Raw genomic sequence first — 23,832 nt, 5'->3', positions numbered from 1 at the left:
CTTTATGGAGCCTCACAGTAATACATAAAATATGGATCAGGGAAGATCAATACCGCAGAATACACAAGGATTCATTCTGTTTTCCATCACTATTCGCATAACGACATTCAATAGACATAATCCTTGAACACAAAATATTTTAAACTATCATCCATAAATAATTGACATAATAGGCTTAACTTTTGTATTTTTCAAAAGCCTATTCATTCTTTTATCAATACATGCATATCGACATAAGAAAGACTTTACTTTTGACAAGGTATGGGACAATCAAAGTTCACGGACGTGAACACACATATCCCATAACAATATTGCAATATATAAAACCATAAAGATTAATACTTCAAAAATCATCTTCTAAACAAATTTAGAATTTAAACCAATAAATCTAAAACATATGAAGATGAAAACGTTGGACATAGCTATGTGTAATCACAATAATGGATATTCCAAAATCTTGTTATTCTTATAATAAAAACAAGAAAATAGAAGATTTATTAGGCAAATAAAGGAGAGAATAAAAGTTCGTTGAGAACCTCATATCTTTCAATGAATCCATCAAAGAAGGTATCACTGATTTCCTTTATTCTCTTGACTGTAGACGCACCATGTTCATGAGTTAGAACACTAACTTTGCAATCAACAGAAGCTGTCTAGCCTTGGCGCAGTCCATGATGAGCTTCTTTTGATTCCGTATCAGAATATTCTGATTAGCAAGGATTTCGGCCTGACCATCTAAGAGTTGGTTTATTTGCAGTTGAAGATTTGCAAACTCGACCTTTGAATCGTTCTGAACACGAATTAAATCCTTGACATACATCAATCCAGGAGTTGTGATCCTTTCTTTCAAGCATCTTCTTTAGAACCAGCTCTTGAATTGACTTACGTCCTTAAGCGTCTTCCTCCATATCAAGATGCACAGTCTCTTGAGATTTTGCAGAGTTCTCCATATAATTTTTGTCAGGGATGGAGAGACACAATATAGAGTAATATATATGTGTATGTAAACAGAAGAAGGAAACTCTTGTTTTTGGAAACCCTAAGAACTCTAAAGAGGAGGCTGCAGACGTTTGTGGACCGTCAGCACAAAAAAAAATAACAAAAAAACTCAAACTGAAATAATATACAACATACTTGAGTGTTTCTCAATAAATTTCCTTGTACCTCTCAAGTTAGAAACAAGGAAAAGAGTACCTGGAGTCAGGTGGTAGAGTGGAAATTAACCCCAATGTGTTCATCGAGAAAGGAGTTGTATATATCATCTGACAGTTTGTTCTTCGTGTTCTTCGCCTTTATTCGGTTGTCTTTCATCCCAAAAGAGTAAGACACGGTTTGTTTATCATATCCGTCAGAAGGCTTTCTATGAGGACTAAATCTAGGACCTCTTGCAACTGGTTCAAGAGGATCATGATAGAGAGGGATCCATCTTCTAGACTTAGATTTACCAGAAACATCCTTATAAACACAGGGAATGCTTTTATTCGTAGCTCAAGAATTTATACCACTCGAATGCATTTGAACCCCGTGATGATTTCTAGGAAAGAGATCATATTTATAAGGTTTCTGGTTTTCTGTGGGAATGCGATTCACTGCAGTAGTCGATCGACTATTTGTTCCATTGACAGTGGAGAGAAGCAAATTATGAAGTTTAGAAATTTGTTTCCTTCTGTCAAAACAATGGATAACATAGTGATTCTTTTTCCCACAGAATGTACAGATTCGTGAAGGAGAAGTAATAAATGGCACTTGTTTTAACTTCATAGCCATATGAGAAGATTGCAAGTAATGTAAACCTTTCTTAACATAACCTTCTTCTGGAAGATCCTTCATGTACTGCAATCCATGAGAATTAGTTTGTACAAAAGTGTTTCTCCTTAAGACAGAGTTTTCCTTTTCCAAGGATCTGCACTGTTCATCGGCTAAAGTAAGAGACGCTTCTAGTTTCTGTTTTTCTACACGAAGCCTGTAAAGCTCTAATGAATGCGTGTCGATCAAACGTTTCTCTCTAACTGAGTCTTCCTTAACAATATCCTCAAGAACACTAATCTTTTCACGCTGTAGAGTAGTTTCTTGGAGAAGTTTTTCAATATTCTTGTAGAAGGACTCAATGATGCTATAGAGTTCATGTTCTCGATCAAGAGACTTTTCAAATTCATCAATAAGCTTATCATGATCCTGAAAATCAATGATCTCAGTAGAATTTTTTGAGATTTTGGTGAGCTTCATTTCAGCTTTTGCCATAGTGCCCAATGTCTCATCGGAGAGAGAATTGTTGACACAAGATGGAACAATCTTCTTACCTCGGGATTCGGAAGAATCATCTAAGGAGTAATCCTTTGAGGTATTCCCAAGACATTTATCATAGTTAATATCTTTAGAAGACATCTTGGTATGCGTATATGTCAGATATTTTGTCCTCAGACTCAGATTGCCACAAACACAGACTTTTAAGGTCTTTTAAACGTGTTTGCCTGCTCTGATACCAATTGAAAAGGCGGGGGTACAACAACCACACCCAATATTTCGCTTAGCAATCTGTATGGACAAACTCCAATATGCTTTCTATAGAATCAACTAGACAGTCAGACTCAATCTAGATAAAAAGTATATCAAAGAGTTTATATCTCAATCTCTAGATTTGATATATACTCAAGCAAATAGAAATCTGTGATTCTTTATCAAATACTAGAAAGATAACTTGGATGGTACCAAAGACCAATATCCAAGTGTCAATCAATTTAAATCAACAACCAAAAGGTCGGATATTCTAATTGATTGAACAACGCACAAACTGTGATATTTCAATTATATAACAAAATATAATGCGGAAAAGAAATAACACAGACACCAGAATTTTGTTAACGAGGAAACCACAAATGCAGAAAAACCTCGGGACCTAATCCATATTGAACACACACTGTATTAAGCCGCTACAGACACTAGCCTACTCCAAATTAACTTTGGTATGGACTGTAGTTGAACCCCAATCAATCTCGCACCGATCCAAAGTACAGTTATGCTCCTACGTCTATGATCCCAGCATGATACTATGCACTTGATTCCCTTAGCTGATCTCACCCACAACTAAGAGTTGCTACGACCCAAAGTCGAAGACTTTAATAAAAAAATATGTATCACACAGAAAAGTCTAAGGTAATAGATAAATCCGTCTCCCATGAATATACCTACGAGTTTTGTTTCGTCTTTTGATAAATCAAGGTGAACAGGAACCAATTGATAAATCAGACTTATATTCCCGAAGAACATCCTAGTATTATCAATCACCTCACAATAATCTTAATCGACGCATCCAAAAAAGATATTGTGGAATCACAAACGATGAGACGAAGTGTTGGTGATTACTTTTATATCTTTCCTATCGAGATATCAATCTCAAGCCAATTATTACAATTTTACTCGTACGATAGAAACAACAAGATCAGATCACACAACTACGAGAAAGTAGTATCGGTCTGGCTTCACAATCCCAATGAAGTCTTTAAGTCGTTAACCTGGTTTAGAAGAAGAAACCAAATGTTAAAGGAGAATCGAATCTATCTTAACACAACTAGTATCACACAGAAGGTGTGGGGATTTGGTTTCCCAGTTGCTAGAGTTCTCCCTGATATAGTCTTTCAAATCAAGGTTTGCAATCAATGTTAGGTTGGTAACAAAGCATACAATATTCACCATTAGATGAAAACCTGATTAGATTCAAGCTAATATATTTCAACCGTTAGATCGAAAACTAGCTTGTTTCACACAAATGAAATGCACGTTTCTAGGATTGTGTAACCGTACCCAAACTTGTACATTTGTTGGTTCAACAATAGTCAACCAAATGGTTAGCCATATGATCACTTCCATATCAACCATATTCTTCTTCACCATAACTAGTTCAAGTGACTCAAATGAACTAGTTAGAGAGTTGTTCAATTGCAAGAAAATCTTATGTAACTACACAAGACACAATCGAAGGAAAAACGATTTGATTCACTCGAATCGGTTCATGAACTATATAGCCACGGTTTGCAATTTGCATTCCTTTGTTTATATAAGAATAAGTTCACAAACATCGTTTTTAGATATAACCTACTCAAGTTCGCGGACTGGGTCCGCGGACTTAAGTTCCCGGACGGAGTTCACAAACTCCGGCAGAGATTCTCGGGACGAGAACTTCCGCCGGTTCGCGAACTGAGTTCGTGGACTTGGCTCACGCCACCATGCCGGTTCTCTTGATCAACAAAGTTCACAAACTTCGGTTCAAGGAATAAGGACTTATACATATATGTGTTTCCAGAATAATGCTTATATCCTCCAATGGTTATATTATCTAAACTCTCATTTCAATCATTGAAACATTCTTAGAGGACGTTGATATTCTATAGTTGTTATTCACAAACTATTTTTCGTCAAAGTAAGCAATTTTCAAAGAGATTGAAACTTGTCATGACTTTCGTCAATAGGTAAAGATGAACTTGGCTAAAACGAAAGCTTACCAACACATATTTCGAGAAATAGATAGGGGAGATAAACTCGGCTCGAAATAGCAAATGTGTATAATCTAAGTCTTTATAGGAAAACGACTTTTGTCTCAAGATAGGAGATAAATAGACTTTTGAGTGATAGATAAGTTCAAGTCTCCACATACCTTTTAGTCGATGAAGATCCACCGGTTCCTTGAGTAGTCCTTCGTCTTGTATGATGATTGCCATGGATTTCTTAAGCTCAACTACACTTTTTATCCTAGTCCGAGACCTTAGCTATAATAGACTAGAAATCAAGACTTATAGTTTTGATCACTAACATTGACAAACATGCTTGAGATAGCAACGCATGCGAGCTCGACCGAGCAATGCTCTAACACATAGTATTATTCCACAATATCAAAGTTCTTATATCACAACTTCAACAACAATAATATGGTGATACGTATCACTCCCCCTTAGTCAATACTTTCATCTCAACATGAAAACCTCTCCCCCTTACATAATGATCCGTAAAACACGTAAACCATATGTATTTGTAGTGTGAAATACATATTAATTCTCTCCCTTTTTGTCAATAAAATTGGCAAAGGTACGAAAACGGAATCCTAATGAAATTTCCACGGAGATACTTCAAGATCAAAGAAAAGTACATATCAACTTGTTTAGATGCAATCATATAGCCTAAGCTAAATGCATTCATCAAAGAGTTTATAAAGATACAAGATAACTCCTAAAATACTCCACAACCGCACTCCCCACAAATATATGGAAATTAAGCGCAAGTTCAAAAGAGCTCTCCCCCATTTGATGTCATTCCCGAAAGAACAACAAGAGCAACCTTACTTTTAAGAGAAAAAAAGGATATCTTTGGACACCAAAAACCATAAGGAAATGATTTTGTATCCAAAAATTCTCAACCAAACTAATCACAAGAGAATCCATGATTAATTTAATCGGAATACACAACCAAATTAATCACAAATGAATCTATGATTTGTTTAGTTGGAAATGCTCACATAAGAAGACTTATGGAGTCGCACAGTATATACATAAAATATGGATTAGGGAAGATCAATACCTCGGAATATACAAAGATTCATTCTATCTTCTGCATAACGACATATAATAGACATAATCTTTGTAAACAAAAGACTTTAACCTATCTTCTATCAAGGAATTGACATAATAGGCTTAACTTTTTTTTGTCAAAAGTTCATCGATCTTGTATCAATACATGCATATCGACATATGAAGGAGATAACTTTTGACATCGTATGGGACAATAATAGTTCATGAACGCAAACACACATATCCCATAACATATTGCAATATATAAAATCATAAAGATTAATACTGCAATCATCATCTTCCAAATCACTTTAGAATTTAAATAAATAAATCTAAAAACATTTCAAGATGAAAACGTTGGACATAGCTATGTGTACTCACAATAATGTCTATTCCAAACCCTAGTTATCCTTCTTAAACAAAACAAGAATAAAAATTCTCATAAGAAGTTTCCTAGACAAATAAAGGTCAAAGCAATCTAACGCCAATATAAAGAAGCACAAGAGATACTCATCATCTTCATCTTCGGAGATCACGAAGGTGGAACGAACTTTATCCATGTCTTCTTTAATATTGGGATACTTGGTAGCAATCACAAGTAATTGTGAACAGAATTTACTTTGGTATTCAACTTACAAACACCTTTGTAAATTTGGCGAAGAAGCTTCGTAGAAGGATCACTCGAGCCATCAATTGTGTCACACCTTTGTCTCTTGCATTCATATTCCCTCATTCGACTGAAAGTACACGGTCGAACAAGCTTGGGGGTCCCAATGGAATTCCCAATCGTCTCATTGAAGAAGTTGCGACAAATTCGCTCAATCAAGCAAGGTAAGCCTAACTTCTTGTCAACGGATGCCATTTCTAACATTTGCAACATAATAAATCCACATATGTCAAGACCATTGGTTTCCATCACAAGGTAATAGACTAATTCCACAAATTCACGGCTCCAAAGAGAATTCTCAACCGTGGAAGGACAAATGTTAGAAAGACCAAATTTTCCAAAAGACTTTAAAGGAAAATCTAGTTGATTAGTGGGGAATTTTCCTCTATTCCACACAACACTCTTTCCATAAATCACTTTTGAAATAGCTTCTTGTGAAGGTCGTTCATCGCTTTGAAAAAGCGAGGGTCTAACAACCTCTCACAATATTTCGATTAGAAATCTGTATGGACTAACTCTAATATACTTTTAAGAGAATCAACTAGACAGTCAGACTCAATCTTAATAAAAAGTATATCAAGGAGTTAATATCTCTATCTCTCGATTTGATCTTTACTCAAGCAATCTGCGAGTCTTTATCAAATACTAGAGATATAAACTTGGATGGTATCAAACACCAATATCCAAGGATCAATTAATTTCCAATCAACAACCAAAGGTTGGATTTCACAATTGATCGATACGACGCACAACCTGTGATATTTCAATTATATAAAATATAATGCGGAATAGAAATAACACAGACACCAGAAATTTTGTTAACGAGGAAACTGCAAATGCATAAAAACCTGGGACCTAGTCCAGATTGAACACCACACTGTATTAAGACGCTACAGACACTAGCCTACTACAAACTAACTTCGGTCTGGACTGTAGTTGAACCCTAATCAATCTCACACTGATTCAAGGTACAATTATGCTCCTTACGTCTCTGATCACAGCAAGATACTACACACTTAATTCCCTTAGCTGATCTCACCCACAACTAAGAGTTGCTACGACCTAAAGTTAAAGACTTGATAGACAAATCTGTCTCACACAGAAAAGTCTATAGGATTGAATAAATCTCTCCCACAGAAATACCCAAGAGTTTTTGTTCCGTCTTTTGATAAATTAGGGTGAACAGGAACTAATTGATAACCCGGACTTATATTCCCGAAGAACATCCTAGTATTATCAATCACCTCAGAATAATCTAAATCGTATCGTAGCGAAACTAGATATTGTGGAATCACAAACGATGAAACGAAGTTGTTTGTGATTTATTTTTATCTTGCCCTATCGGAGATATAATCTCAAGTCAATTATTCAATTGAACTCCAATGATAGAAATCCTACGATAGAAAATGGCAAAATCAGATCGCTCAACTACAAGAAAGTAGTTTCGTCTGGATTCACAATCCCAATGAAGTCTTTCAGTCGTTAACCGACAGGGTCTCGAGAAGAAACCTACGGTTAAAGGAGAATCGACTCTAGCAAAACCAACAAATATCACACTGGAGGTGTGGGGATTAGTTTTCCCAGTTGCTAGATGTCTCCTTTGTATAGTTTTCAAATCAGGGTTTGCAATCCAAGTTACCATGGTAACAAAGCATTCAATATTCACCCTTAGATGAAGAACCCGATTTCTCCAAGCTAATATCTTTCAACTGTTGGATCGAAACTTAGCTCGTCACACACAAATAAAATGTATTCATTTAGGTTTGAGTAACCGTACCTAAACGTGTACACTTAGTTGGTTCACAAATAGTTAACCAATGGTTAGCCATATGAGTACTTTCATATTAACCGTATTCATCTTTCTCATAACTAGTTCAAATGACTCATAAGAACTAGTTCAAGAGTTGTTCAATTGCTTAGGTATTTATTCATAGACACAATTGAAACAAAATCAGTTTGATTCACTTAAATCAATTCATGAACAATATATCCACGGTTTGCAAAGATTGCATTCCTTATAATTTATTGTTTTAGGTTCATGAACAACCGATTTGAGAATTAACCATCTTGGGTATGCATACGGGTATGCGTACCTTAGCTACCAGATTTGAGTTTACGAACTCAACAGAAATTTTTGGTTCGAAAACTTCCGTGGGTATGCATACCTAAGGTGACTGGTTTACTAGTTTGCAAACTTACAAACTCAGCAGAAATTTTCGGTATGAAAACTTCCGCAGGTACGCGTACTCAACCTGTCTCCTTCACTAATACCGCATGCACACATATGCATGCACTTGGTTTCCGGCACATGGATTTATACACTAATGTGCGAAGACACTATATATGCTTATATCCATAGTTGGTAATCTCAACTCTACATTTCAATCATTGAAACATTCTTCTATAATGTTATAACAATCGTTATTCACGACTATCGTCATCAAATCTATTTTCAAGATTGAAACTTCTTCATGACTTGCGTCACGGGTAAAGATGAAAATGGTTAAAGCAAAAGCTCACCAACACATATTTCGAGAAAAAGACATGTGAGTAAACTCGGCTCGAAATAGCAAATGTGTATGTATGAAAACTATCATACGTATACGCCTTTGTGTCAAGAGTAGGAGATAGAATACACTTTTGAGTGACAGATAAGTTCAAGTCTCCACATACCTTTTTGTCGGATGAAGTTCCACTTATTCCTCGAGTAGTTCTTCGTCTTCGTAAGATGATCGCCATGGAGTATGGAGCTCAACTGCACTTAACTATCCTAGACCGAGACTTAGTCATAAATAAACTAGAAATTAAGACATATAGTTTTGATCACTAATATTAACAAAAATGCTTGATATAGAAATGCATGCGAGTTCGACCGAGAAGTGCTCTAACAATCTCCTCGTTTGTCAATTTTAATGACAAAACTATCAATACATATGGATTACAAAATAGATACAAACTTTGTAGCTTCATGTCCACATGCTTGATCTCCTTGGCGCTTCAACATTACTCGAAAACTTCATCTTTTCCAAGCACTCCCATGATTCCAAAGGTTGTAAGTTCAATATTATAGTTGTTGAAGTTCCGTAGCCATAACAATGAGAAAACAAAAGCTCTCGATCATTGTTATACAATGTCATAGTATTATTACACAACATCAAAGTTCTCATATCACAACTTCGACAACAATACTATGGTGATATGTATCACTCCCCCTTAGTCAATACTTCGTCTCAACAAGAAAACCACTCCCCCTTATATAATGATTCGAAAACCATATGTATTTGTAGTGAGAACTACATATTAATTCTCCCCCTTTTTGTCAATAAAATCGGGAAAGGTACAAAAACGAGATCCTAATGAAAATTTTCATGGAGACACTTCAAGACCAAAGAAAAGTACATATCAACTTTGTTTAGATGCAATCATAACGCCGAAGCTAAATGCATTCATCACAGAGTTTATAAAGATACAAGATAACTCCTCAAATATTCCTCAGCCGCACTCCCCACAAAGATATGGCAATTAAGCGCAAGTTCAAAAGAACTCTCCCCCATTTGATGTCATTCCCGAAAGAACAACAAGAGGGACCTTACTTCTACAAGAAAAGAAGGATTTCTTTGGACACCAAAAACCATAATTAAATGATTTTGTATCCAAAAATTCTCAATCAAACTAATCATAGGAGAACCCATGATTAATTTAATCGGAATTCACAAACAAGTCTATGATTAGTCTAGTTGGAAATGCTCACATAAGAATACTTATGGAGCCGCACGGTATATACATAAAATATGGATCAGGGAAGATCAATACTGCGTAATGTACAAAGATTCATTCTATCTTTATCACTATTTGCATAACGATATATAATAGACATAATCTTTGTAAACAAAAGATTTTAACCTATCTTCCATCAAAGAATTGACATAATAGGCTTAATTTGTCAAAAGTTCATCGATCTTGTATCAATACATGCATATCGACATATGAAAGAGATAACCTTTGACATCGTATGGGATAATAATAGTTCACGGACGCAAACACATATACCCCATAACATATTGCAATATATAAAACCATAAAGATTAATACTGCAAAAATAATCTTTGCCCATGGAAGGTAGAATCAATTTTTTCGCACGGATTTACACCAAGAGTGGTTATCAAAGGCGTATAAAAATATTTTCTTAACAAAGAAGAACATAGAAAGTCATTAAAGACCATGCATCATAGTTCACATAAGATGATTGTGAACATTCAAGAATCCCATAACAATGCGTACTAATGCCCATTATTGAACTTCCTTCTTTGTGATTCACCAACATCATTCTTGTAAAGCTACAACAGAGCTTATAAGATAGGTACTCCAAGAATCCAAGAGCCCAAGTCCAAGAGAAATGGAACAAGTGCAGCGAAACGGAGCAAAACACTCAAAAACAAGAGATAGGAAAAGGACCATTCTTAACTCATCCAAATTCAGGAATTCTCATCTCTATTTTGAATATAATTCAAATAGGAAGATAATGCAAAAAGAATGAGGTCATTCCGAGTTCGGACGAAGAAGTTACGACCAAAACAAGTTTACTGAATATCGACGTTAAGTATGCATACGGGTTTGCAAACGAATTTTCATGACCTAGAAGAGTATGAAAACGGGTATGCGTACTTAAACCCCTGGATTTTGATTTTAAATGAGGTTATGCATACCAGGTAGGTGTACCATGAAGTCCAAACATCCCGAACTAATATTTTCAAACCTAAACTTTTAAGCACCTTAAACACAGATCAAGTTAGGTGGAAATGAACAATAAGCAAGGTACATGGATCATTATAAGTACTCTAAGAAAATAAAAACATAAATCTTGCTCAAGTTTATAGATGTACCTTTTTAGAAGAATCCAGTCGAATTCTACAGCCTTACCGAGCATAATCTGTGTGCCCCAATTCTCGTGCTTCCCTCACCGTGTACATAACAGGGCATTCCTTGGTGAGGATGCACTTAAAACACACTCAAGTTGTGCTGAGGTGAAAAATTTCTTGCTCACCACAAGTGACTTTTGGATTATCATGAAAGAGATCACTTTTAGAACCTTTCACATCCAAATCCATCTTTCCAAAGAACTCTTTAAGTTCCAACATCATGGATACTGCCTTGTCCATAGTCATGGAATTTTCTGGGAGATCATTCCTTTTCACGCTCAAAGTGTCATTGAATTTCTTTGGAACCCACTTATGAGTGCGTTTAGAAAAAAACGGAACCTTCTTCTCGTTACTCTCTTCAAGATTTCTCGAAAGAGGATTGGATTGACTATTCTTTTGCAAGTTAGTATTTATCCAACTGGGAGCATCGGATCTTGTCTTAGTCTTTACAAAGTTATCCTTTTGATAACCATTACGATTGTGAAAAGACTTCGTATGACGTTCATAGGAAAATCTAGGATTATCACAGCACTGATTCCTTTGCCTAAAGGTTGGACATTTACAACCCGTAATGTCGAGAGTGTTAGCCTTAACATATGATCCCGGTTTAATCACTTCTTTTGACACCCAAACAAGAATATCATGAAGTTTTTCATTCCTTATACGAAAACGACATATCCTTTCCAGGTGACCTTTGTTTCCACAATAATGACAAATATAAGGAACGTTCTTACCCGGATTCATGTGTGCTGGTTTTGGAGGTTGATATACTTTTCTCTTTTGAACCTTAACTTCCGGTGAAGGTATTTCACTTTTTCCATCAGTGAAAACCTTTTGTTGAGAAGAATCACTAGCCTTGACAAATTTTACCTCTTTGCTAATATTGGAGCATCTATTCCCTTATAGCCCAATCCTCGTGTATCACGATGATTTTTACTTGCTCCTCGCATAGTGGTTAATTTGCTTGAACTAGTATTGAATTTTTCAAATCATCTTCCAACATCTTGATTTTATCAAGAGCAGTAGTTAAATCAGCCTCAAGGCGTTTTTCTCGAACGAGACAAGCACTTTCTTTGTCATCAAAACTAATTTGTTGAGAGATAAACTTTGCTTCAGATTCTGCAAGTTTCTCTTCCAACAAAAAATACTTTTGATAAATATTATCACATTCAAATGACTTTAAACGTAGGTTTTCGTCAGAATCCTTGAGTATCGATTCGTTAGAACGATTCGAAAAATAAACACTTGTGTAACATCTTCTCAATTTCTTGTTTTCTTGACAGAGAGGAGTCAGAAGAGGTGAGACATGAGAAGTTGTAATCTTCTTCATATTCCACGAATCCAAAAACTTAACATACTCTGAGACTTCCTCATTAACATGTCTATCAATATCTGAATCACCTTCATCAGAAAGTTCATCCAACTGTTCTTTTAGGAGAGTTTCCCAATCAACAGATTTTACATCAAGAGAATGTTTAGATATTGACTTAGATGTGACAGTTCTCTCAGGTGAATCCAAGCTTTTAGAATCATCTGGTAATTTCTGAACTGGTACGTTATTAGAGATAGACTCGTCCGTAATCAGATCGCTACAAACACAGACTTATAAGGTCTTTAACGTGTTTGCCTGCTTTGATACCAATTGAAAAAGAGGGGGTCTAACAAGCTCATCCAATATTTCGATTAACAATCTGTATGGACTAACTCTAATATACTTTTAAGAGAATCAACTAGACAGTCAGACTCAATCTTAATAAAAAGTATATCAAAGAGTTAATATCTCTATCTCTCGATTTGATCTTTACTTAAGCAATTTGTGAGCCTTTATCAAATACTAGAGATATAAACTTGGATGTTACCTGTTTATGGGTGAAAACTATTCCTGCCGAATTTGGTAATTTGGTGTGTGTGGATGAGGAATGAATCTAAACCCTAAACAAATGCACTGCACGGGAGTGCTTTGTGATTCGAGAAATCAATCTGTACAATTCTGGCCTAAACTAAGAAATGGTCGTTCCAGACTTGCGTCGGTCACAAAGTGAAGGAGATGGGTTGATCTTAGGGAGGGAAGCGAAGAAGTTGTTGAGATTGTGAAGGTGTTGGCTATGTATGACTTGTATCAGAAAGCTGAACTGGCTTGCAGAATGTAAGCTATCAGTTCTGGTGTTTGAATACGGTTGTATCAACACTTGCTTCTGTTGTCTCGTTCTTTTTTTGAAAATAGGGAGGAGAACCTATTTATACAAGTCATTGAGCCTAACCCACGTCTCTCATGGGAAGTGGAGAAAGTGGAGTGATGGAGTAGTGGAGTTGAGTGTGTTAGTGTTACACGATCAGTCTTGCCCACTTCTCCCATCATCACTAACCGTACATGACTTCCTGACACGTTCTTGTGATGACGCGTCGTGCGCTGCACGTTGTAAACCGCCAGACCAATACCCAAGTATGTATCCCCCAGTTTGTGACATGATTGATGTCTCGAGTATGTGGATCTTGGGACCCACATAAAGTAGCATGTAATGCTATATTAAATAACTAAGTTATTTAGGAAGTCGATATTTATGAAATATTGTGTGAATCTTATGCATGTAATGCATCAAATGTATTTAGAATGAGTGAAGCATCGCTGTTTTTAAGGCTTAATGGAGTAAGTCACGATTAAGCGTCTTAAAATAGATGCATGTCTAGCCATCTTCAAGTTATCGTTTGGGGTTGTACAGGTAAGTCCTGACTTGGCCGATCACTTGGTGTGGTAGAATGACGGATGGTAATCACCACGACACCTCATTGACCAGTTAACTCCTGACCAGGGTTGTATAACCAAGCAGGTGAAGTTGAATGGACGAGATGATCTTTGAGACACTCATATGTGACCGTTAATGGAATTTGGGTTTATGAAGAGGTGCGCAAGCATCACTCTTCAGCTTGGTCAAATCCAAGCTTGGGACACGATTTTGGAAAGGCCGATTGGGCATGCGTGTAGACGGCATGCCGGTGTACATGTCCATACCTCATTGTCTCGTGAAAGTGTAATCTAGATCGCTCAATTTGTCCGGCAAAGAGGAGCGACTAGGATTGATTTGTGACATAGATTTTGTGCCGCAAAGGTCGCGCGTCATGCCAACTTTGGGCGCGCGTTTCGAGGCGACCAAGCCTGGTCGGTCTTGGCCGATTAGTCTGGTGTGCAGACGACGGGTTGGTGTACACGCTTGTATTTCATTGTCCCATAGAAACGTGATCTAAGCCACTCAATTTGTCCGGCAAAGTTGAGTGGTCGATATTAGTTTACAATTGCGAGGTTTGACTATGCCTAGTTTGGGCGTGCGAATCGAGGCAACCAGGCATGATATGCCTTGGACGATCAGGTGTGGAAATAGATGGGACCACGGTGATCATGTTGATGCGCACCGGACCTGCCTAGTCTATTCCTGGACCCTTCGTTCGTGCAGGAGAAAATAGACGCTCGTGATGTTCAAACCCTAATTAGGGTTTCACCGGCTGTGCGTCATGCCTTGTTTGGGCGCACGAACTGGAACGATCAACTATAGTTGGTCCTGACCGATCGGTCATGTGTGTAGACGGCCCCACGGTGATTGTGTTGATATGCTCTGGGCCCTTTGAATCTACATCTACACCCTCCGTCTATGCCTGCGAAGATGGATGGTTGAGACTGCTTTGCGACACATGTAATGTGCCGCAGACCCTAAATTAGGGTTTCACGTCCGCTCTGCTTTGGCTGGAAGATTTGGAAAGCCATGCTACCCTTTTGGGGAGGCCGACCATGCGGGCCCGCATTGGGTTGGTGTTGAATACTCCAATACCTTCCTGGGGGTTATGGATCCGATCTAAGCCATCTAATCATGCTGGTGAAGTTGGATGGTTGTGATCGTTTCTGAGACTGATACGGACAGTCCAGATACTCGATAGGGCTAGTATAACACTCCGAGAGTTGTAGCATGTACGGGTATTTCGTACATGCCTCCTTATTTAATGCTTGGAGATTCGTGTTGCTTTACTGAGAGCGATCACTCAATCGTCGTGCCGCACCAATAATGAGAATGGAGTAGTACAGGAAATACAAGGCTGGTCATGCATTAATTGGTAATGCTATAATTTTTATAGTGAAGAAGTATTCTCCACTTTATCAGTGGCTTAATCCTTTGCAGGATGTTAGCGCATAGTTTTGGATTTTACAATTTTAGACTTAAACGAAAATCCACCATCAACATTAAGTCCCCTGCCTAGCACGTAATGGTTACACTATTGTGGGGTAGGCATGAGATGGTGAAAATTTTGTATGCTGAAACAATTAATCTAAAGTAAAGTAAATACATATTTACCGCATAGATCGTCAGGTGATGTCCTGGAAGTCTTGATTAGGGTCATGAAGGAGGCATGACTTGGTTAGACGAGTCGCTTTTGGTTTCCTCCATGTACATCTGGACAGATCTTGGCCCACTTATTAAACTGGGTGTACTCTCCTTCGTTGCACAAAAGCTTTTCCCATATATATACGATAAGCCTCGTTGATCATTATTACGAATCAGTAGCCTTTATAGGTGGCCAGTAAAGACTTCTTTTATCCTGGGATTCTGTTGACTTGCGAGATATAAATTCCAAGGATTCTTCTCATCCATAGTCGTATATCCAGGTAGTTCTGCGCACTTATCTGATCTTATGATTGATTGATGATGATATACACATTTTTTATGTGCTCATAACTTCTTCTTCTTTGCAGCTTATCATGGAAGCGGTGGGCGATGACCATTCCGTAACTTCTCCAGAAAAAAGTTTCGAAGTCGAAATGCCCGGAGCTGATGCGCACGAAGAAGTAACGGCTAAAATCGATCTCCCACTTCGCGAAGTCGGTCGTGCTACCTGTGTATTGTCATGGGACGTATCTGTGCCCTTTCAGCTGCAATCGACATGAAGAAGCAATAGAGGCGTGATGAAGCGTTGCAAGCACCAGTGAGCGCAAGGGCATAGAGGTTTGCAGTACGGTTAAAGAAGCGGAGGGTTGAACACAAACGACATCTTGGTGAAGATAAATGTGATTATCCAATCCACGACGGTGTGATAATCCTTGATTCTGACACAGATGAACCTGAGCGTTTGAAAGAAATCAACACAATCCCTAACGTTGTTGTGGCCTTTGAGGGAGACATGGAAGCTGTTCCTGCTAACGATGTTGGGGTGGATAATGCTGCTGTAGAAACATCTGAAGCGGAAGCTGAGGAAGATCCGAAGGAACAAGCAGTAACGGCTCATGAAGGTGATGGTGTTGAAACATGACCTAGTAGTGGTGCTGACGCGGTCGACCTTGTTGACGGCTAGGCTTTTTCTTTTCTTTCTCTTTAAATACATTCCCGTAATTCATAAACATCTTCCTTGTACTCAGTGGCGGCTGAGTCCAGGATCATTTGTTTGCTTGCTTGAATAAATGTTTTTATGTTATAATCCTTTGTTAAGATTACATCTGAACCTTTTCAGGCACAATGGTGTGCCTTCATATGTATGTGATTCTTTATGATAAAAGAAATAATGTCATAATGGAATACCACGGACCTGCATATGCTCCTGATGTGTGATCTCCCTGGTCTTGCTTGGTGAATGGATCAAAGCATCTTCCTTTTCCGCACATATTTTATTTCCTTGACTTCTTACGAAATGTTTGCTTAGGGTTTCCTTATCTGTTTTACTCTAATGGGTTTAGGATGATTCAGGACTTTGTGTCTTCCTTTAGGGGTAAAGAAGTTCTTGGATGTGTGCGTGGGGAAAAACGATTTGCTGGCTTTTACGAAATTGAAGAGTCGACCGTGTGGAGACTCCTTAAACCGAGCGAAATGTTGAACCTTACACAGATGTACTGCAAGAAGGGAGTGCTTTAAGTTCGAGAGATCAATCTGTAAGACCCCGGCCTAAACCAAGAACAATGGTCGTTCCAGAGTCAATTCGGTCACAAGAGAGGATGGGTTTATCTGTAGGAGGGAAGCTGAGAAATACGTGAGATCAGTGGTGATCTGAGATTGTAGATGTGTTGTGAATTCAGCGTGAAAATGCTCTGAATGATTGAATTTTCCTCAATTGAGAGTAATTTTTGTGAGTTCGTGTAGACGAAAGATTGTCTGTATGAACTTTGATGAGAAATTGCTCGTCTTGGCGAATGTTGTTCGAGTGTTCGAAAACTTCTGTCTTTTCAATCAGGATTCAGAGACATTTTATAATGCCGTAGTTGAAAACACCATGATCCCATGAAGTGTGACAGTTGCTGGAATCAGAGAATGGGAAATGGGGAAATCATGTTAAAACCAATTACTCATCGTGCGAAGACTTGGTTAACTTTCCACCCACTACTTTTCTGACTCTTCCAACTGATTGCACGACTTGCTCACATTCGCATCGTGGGTGAACACACATGCCGCAGACCGCCAGACCAAAACCCTAGTTAATTTCCCCCCATGTGACACGATTGAAATATCGTGATTTTGGAGTCAGATGCTGACTTTATAGGACGATGAGTCCATGTAGCGCTGAGTTGAACATGTGTGAGTAAATGTTTCTAAACTCATGAATTTAACCTGTCTGCTGAGACGAGGTATCATCATAACCTAAGACGAGCAAAACCGTGTTGCTAAATTGTTGAATATTGATAGTTGAACCAACATTCTTTAATTTGAGCAAATATTTCTAGTCCGAGCGAATATTGCTAATTGAGTAAATATTGCCGGTTCGAGCGAATATTGCTAGTTCGAGCAAATATTGCTAGTTTGAACATTCTTTTAATGAATTGTTGGTAGCTGGACCAAGTAAAATATTAATTTAAGTTACTGACTGCTGGGTCGAGCAAAATAAATACGAATTTTAATCATGGAATCAACATAAAATTATCAGAGTGTTCGAATCTGCTCAGAATTACGGTTCTGCAGAGCTCTGGATTCAAAACCCTAATTTTACCGAGATAATAATTTATTGCAAATCACATAAGACCGTCTACATGGGATGAAGGGTTCACCATATTACGCCCAGATGCTCGAATGAGCAAAAATACCAAAGTCTCTTGAGGACCAGTTGGTGACAGAATGATTAAATGTTGGTTTAATCATTTACTGAAATAATGCTCGTGTGAGCGACAAATCATAAAACCTGGTTTTATGGAAAATATGAGGGACCGACCAAGAGGTCATGGGACCGGTTCTTGATGGTCGTGAGACCAGTAGATGGTCATTTGAGCAAACTTCTAATTGTTTGGAAAGAGTTTGAACCTAATATGAGCAGCTGAGCAAATTAGGTTAAAATCATTAAAGCACGCGGGACCAGATGTTTGCAAGCCTCAGGGTCACCCTTGGTCGGTGAAGTGGATGTGCACGTGTCACCATGATGTCCGTGCTTCAGTCCTGAGAATTTTGATATTTTCTGGTGCACGTTTGAGCAACATTTGGAGAAAATATGAAAAATCCATGGTTTTGCTGAAACTGGGAAAAATACATGAGATGCTGAAAATAATAAATAAACAAGGAATCACAAGGTGTGGGACCGGCCACGGCTAGGGCATGGCCGGACGGCTGACACGCGGTCCCACTTGCTTTTCCCAGTTTTATGTGATTTTATGTATTTTTCTCTGATTTAAGGGAAATTCCATGAAACTGGAGAGTTCGGCGAAATTAGGGAACTTCCATGAGATGAGAGACATAAATTAAAATATAAAATGGGAAATGGGAGTGTGGGACCGACAATGGCCGTGGCATGGACGGCCGGCCAACGGGCGCGGGTCCCAAGGCACTCTTCCCAATTTTATGTAATTTTGATGATTTTAGATAATTTTCATAAAATCAAAGGGATTTGTTGAAAACCAAGATATTTTGTTGAAATCAGGGAGTTTACATGAAATCAGGAAACAAAATACCAAATAATAATAAAATAATGGGCGTGTGGGACCGGCTAGGGCCCGGTCCCACAAGTTTTCCTAATTTTTTAATATTTTCCATGATTATAGAGAAAATACATGAAATTAAGTAATTTTATGAAAAATTCATAAAATCAAGGAATTTTCATAATTTGGGACCGGCCACGGCCAAGGCATGACCGGCCGGCCGGCGCTCCCGCGACACCTTTCTCTAATTTTATTATTTTTGATAAAATCATGAAATAAAAATACATGAAATTAGGTAATTATCATGATTTTAGGGAAAATTCATAAAATCAAGGAATTTTCATAATTTGAGAAGAAATAATAAAATAATGGGACTAAGGTGTGGGACCGGCCACGACCAATACATGGCCGGCTGGTGCTCGGTCCCGCGACACCTTTCCCTAATTTTATTATTTTTGATAAAATCATGTGATTTAGATAATTTCTTTGAAATAAAGGAAATTTGCTCGAACAAGAGGATTTTCATGAGATCGTGAAAATAGTAAAAATATGATAAAATATAAAATTGGGCGCGGGACTAGTCACGGCATGACTGGCCGGCTGGTGAGCCTAGTCCCTGGTGCTTTTGCTTAATATTTTATTATTATATTTTTTCCCTTCTTATTTTGCATAGGTTCCTCGTTCATTCGTATTTTTGAAATGCTCGTTCGTGCATTCAAAATGCTGGTCTGTGCATTATCTGCTAATTACACTTGCACCATTTTTGTCAGGGCTTATTCGATGCTCAGATGCCTGTTTCGTTGAATATTTATTACTAACCTGTGGAATTCTGCTAGGAAGAACCACAGATTGAAGTAACGAAATATAACGAGGAATCGTAGAATATTGCTGGATATTCAGGCGATTAATTGAAAACTCGTAGGATATTGCTGGATATTCAGGCGATGGCTCGTAGAATTGCTGGATATTCAGACGATTTAAGATAATTAATTGCTGGCTCTATACTAGAAGGGATTCATGTCTAGGAGCATTAATTATCTGAGAGTTGAGCAATATGAACTTGTTGGAGTGTCATATTCCTCTTGCATAGTCGGGGAAAACTTGGTTACGTCCCGAAGACGTTGTCGCTCTATACTAGCAGATATGCTGTCTAGGAGCCGCCGAATCTTTCGATTCTATATAGTATGAGATGTGTCGTGGCCTCATCTGAGAGACTACACATCTACATCTTCTCTGAGAGACTTTCTCCATCAGAGGTGGTATGAGCTTTCATGCATAGAGACATGAGGCTCGATACTCATCCGATTCCCGGATACTGAGTAATTACTGAAATTGCTCAGTATTCCTGAGATGTGTCGTGGCCTCAGCTGAGAGACTACACATCTACATGCACTCTGAGAGACAACCTTCTCAGTCAGAGATTTTATGACATGAGCTTTCATGCTTTGATGAGAGACACGAGCCTCAATACTCATCCGGTTGCCGAATCTGGAGTATAGTTTTACAATTCTACTCTTTGTCGAAAATCCATCATCTACATTAAGTCCCCTGCTTACTGAGGAACAGTCATGTTCCTCAGTCAGCATTGAATGGTGATTTTCCAGGTACAAACAAGAATAAGTAATTGAACTTAGTCATAAGATAAGATATTACCGGATTTCGACTGAATGATCAAACCATGGTTTGAGCGGAAACCTCTGTGACATAATAGAACATTATCCAATGAACATAAATTGATGTAGAACCGCTGATTTGATGGTGGAACCTTGGTTGGTTTAGGATTCACGGGCCGGGCCCAAAAGGAAATCCTTATGGAATTAGGTTTTGGAAATAAAATTAGGTATAAAAGGGAATTAATCCCTTTTTTTTTATCTCTCCCACACGTCCACCACCTTCTTCATCTCCTTCACGTCCGAGCTCAGTAGGAGCGAAAAAAAAAATCCGCCGGGAATCGACGCCCTCCGATCATCGCCGGTCAATTTCCGGCCGTTGCCATCAGGTGCGTTAATTTATTTTATTTTTTTTCAAAGTTTGCTGATTTCATGAGGTGTTCATGCTTCCATCATGTTAAAATTCTATACATGTGTATATGTTGATGTGAGTTTTGTAGAAAAACCCTTGTTTTATCAAACATATGTTCGTTCGATCGTTAGTTTTGAAAACTAAAAATCCCTGATTTATGAGAGATTTCTTTATATATGTGGACTTAGTTCCAGTGATAAAACTTAGTGTATGAGCTTTCATGTGAACCAAGATTTTACCTTAATAGATGTGAGCTTTCACAAAACCGAAATAAACTCTGTTTTAAAGGATAATGCTCGTTCGAGGAAAATAGACATATATATTTTTATGTATGTAAATTTATTCCCAGTGATAAAACTTTATTTATGAGATTTCATGAGAATTAGTATTTTATCACAATAGGTGTGAGCTTTCACAAAACTAGCATAAACCTTCGTTTTTTAATAAAACGCTAATACAAAGGAAAATAGATTTTTTTTTTAATATATATGTAGCCATGACATATTTTATGTGAAACATGATGAAATATTTTATTCACATGGATTTTTTCTTATTAGATAAATTCTGAAAATTTATATGAACAAATTGCATTAATTATTGATTTGTAAAATCAAGACATGGGTTTTGAGTAACCTTCAAACTAGACAACTTATTTATGATGAAGCCATGTCTTATTGTAAATTTCACAGTTCAGTTGTGTGAATGTTCACGTTATGAAAATTATGTATATGATTTTATGAGAAAATAAATTTTGAAGGTTAATAAAGTTTTGTTCGTTACTGCAGGTTTCAAGGAACGAACTAATTTCGTGTGTTAACTCTTGTATTGCAATCACTATTGTTAGTGAAACTGAAAGAGGTAAGAGTTCAAGATTTACCATTTGTAGACACCGGCATTTTAATTTGCATGATTCCATCATCTTATTGAATTCGGGATGACTGAAACATTGTGTGGATTTCACAGCAGCTTTACGAGGATGTCTGATTCTCCAGCCAATGATGCTTCCAGAGATGAAAGGTGTGCAGATGATGATATCTCCATAGAGGAAACATGCACGGATGAGACTTCCGTTGGTGAGGAAGACGAAACACCTGGAGTCAAGAATGTCCCAAACATAGATGACGCATTCTTTGAAGTTCCGGAGCCCGAAAATCGTCTCAAGTCCCCGATATATCGCCTTCTGATCAATCCCAGGACGATCACTCAAAAGAAATTGGTGACTCCTCGTGCTGCTATTCGGTTTTTTCTTGAACAAGGACTATTCCAGGCTTCAATGATTGAATTCAAGCTTTAGCGACGCCCCTTAGAGAAGTTTTTGGGATGGTCTAGACGCATGCTAGGATTTCCTCGTGTTAGAGTTATGCTGGATAGAGCACAAATTACCAGGGCCGTTCAAACATCTGGAGATTTGTATATTTTTCATGACGCACGAGGTATTGTAGCTCTTCTTGCTCGCTGGTGCATCCCAACTCACACGTTTATATGCATCTGGGGAGAGTTCACTATTACCTTGGAAGATGTAGTTGTTTTATTGCATCTTCCAATTACAGGTAACTTTCTTGAAGAGCTTTGGACAGCGGAAGAGAAAGCAGTTTCCAAAACTTTAACAACTGAGATGTGGAGAATCAACAAGGTTTTTGGTAAAGGTTGTTACGCTCATTGGTTGACACATTAGTGGCCATGAGACGTCCCTCTTGGTAAACCCGACGGTATGTTGTCTATTGCTGCTTTCTTGTGCTTATGGCTGTCTAGGGATGTGTTTGGAGATGTTGGTACCTTGTTGAAGCCGTTTGTAATTCCTTTCGCTATTAAGCTGTCTCAAGGTTAACGTCTTCCGCTAGGTATCTTATTCTTGGGATCTTTATATTCTAACCTGGACTCTTTAGTCGTAGACTCCAGTGTTTCGAACGGCTTCATGAAGATTGAATGCTATGCCAACACGATGTTTCTCCAAGCTCTGATGTGGGAGCGTTTCGGAAACTATGCACCCATTCCCCGTAGTGTCTTACAAAGTCTGAACTCTGCTGATGCTCGACATATCTACCATGAGAAAGACAACGCTAGGATTATGCACTGGTCTACGAAGCAAATTCAGTCAAAGACACACTTCATTGACGTATTAGATGACGAGTCTGAGTTCAACTTCCGTCCTTGGGTGGTGGTTCCTCCTCACGTTTCTCAATTGACGACTTTCAATGGTGGAGAAAGTAAGTATTTGAAATCTGGTGCTGATTTGAGCGATGGAGAAAGATCTTTCATGCTGAGTTGCGCTCCCGGTCATCTAATATCAGCAACGTATGGAGATTTTTCGGTAGAGGAGTATAACATTGGCAGAGCCGCCCGTCAGATGGGTATGGACCAATGTGTTCCAACCTTCAGAAGGAGAAGACCATCAGTGGAACAACTTAAGACTTGCTTAGATCACACACATGATGAAGGGAGCTCTTATTGATTCCCTTGTACTGATCGAACTATGTATGTGACTTCATGCTACATGGAATTCTGGGATCAGCAGCTTGAGCGTCTTAATGATTATGTGACGTCCGTCCAACCTTTAGTGAAAGATCCTCCTTCTTCTGAGATGAGTGCCTCTCTTCCCAGACCAAGGAATATTTCTGGTGGTGACAAGCGAAAGACATCTCCAGGAGGTTCACCAGTATGTATTCTTTTGCATATTCCTCATACAACTCGTATAATCGTCTTTAATTATCACATCAATTTCTTTTTTAGGAGGGTCGTGCTGTGGGACCTCGAATTGAAGTGAATTTCTCAGAGGCGGAGGCAATTGCCCACGGT

This window comes from Papaver somniferum, unplaced genomic scaffold, assembly GCF_003573695.1.
Source record: "Papaver somniferum cultivar HN1 unplaced genomic scaffold, ASM357369v1 unplaced-scaffold_125, whole genome shotgun sequence".
Taxonomy (NCBI): Eukaryota; Viridiplantae; Streptophyta; class Magnoliopsida; order Ranunculales; family Papaveraceae; genus Papaver; species Papaver somniferum.
Note: the sequence above shows the minus strand (reverse complement) of the source record.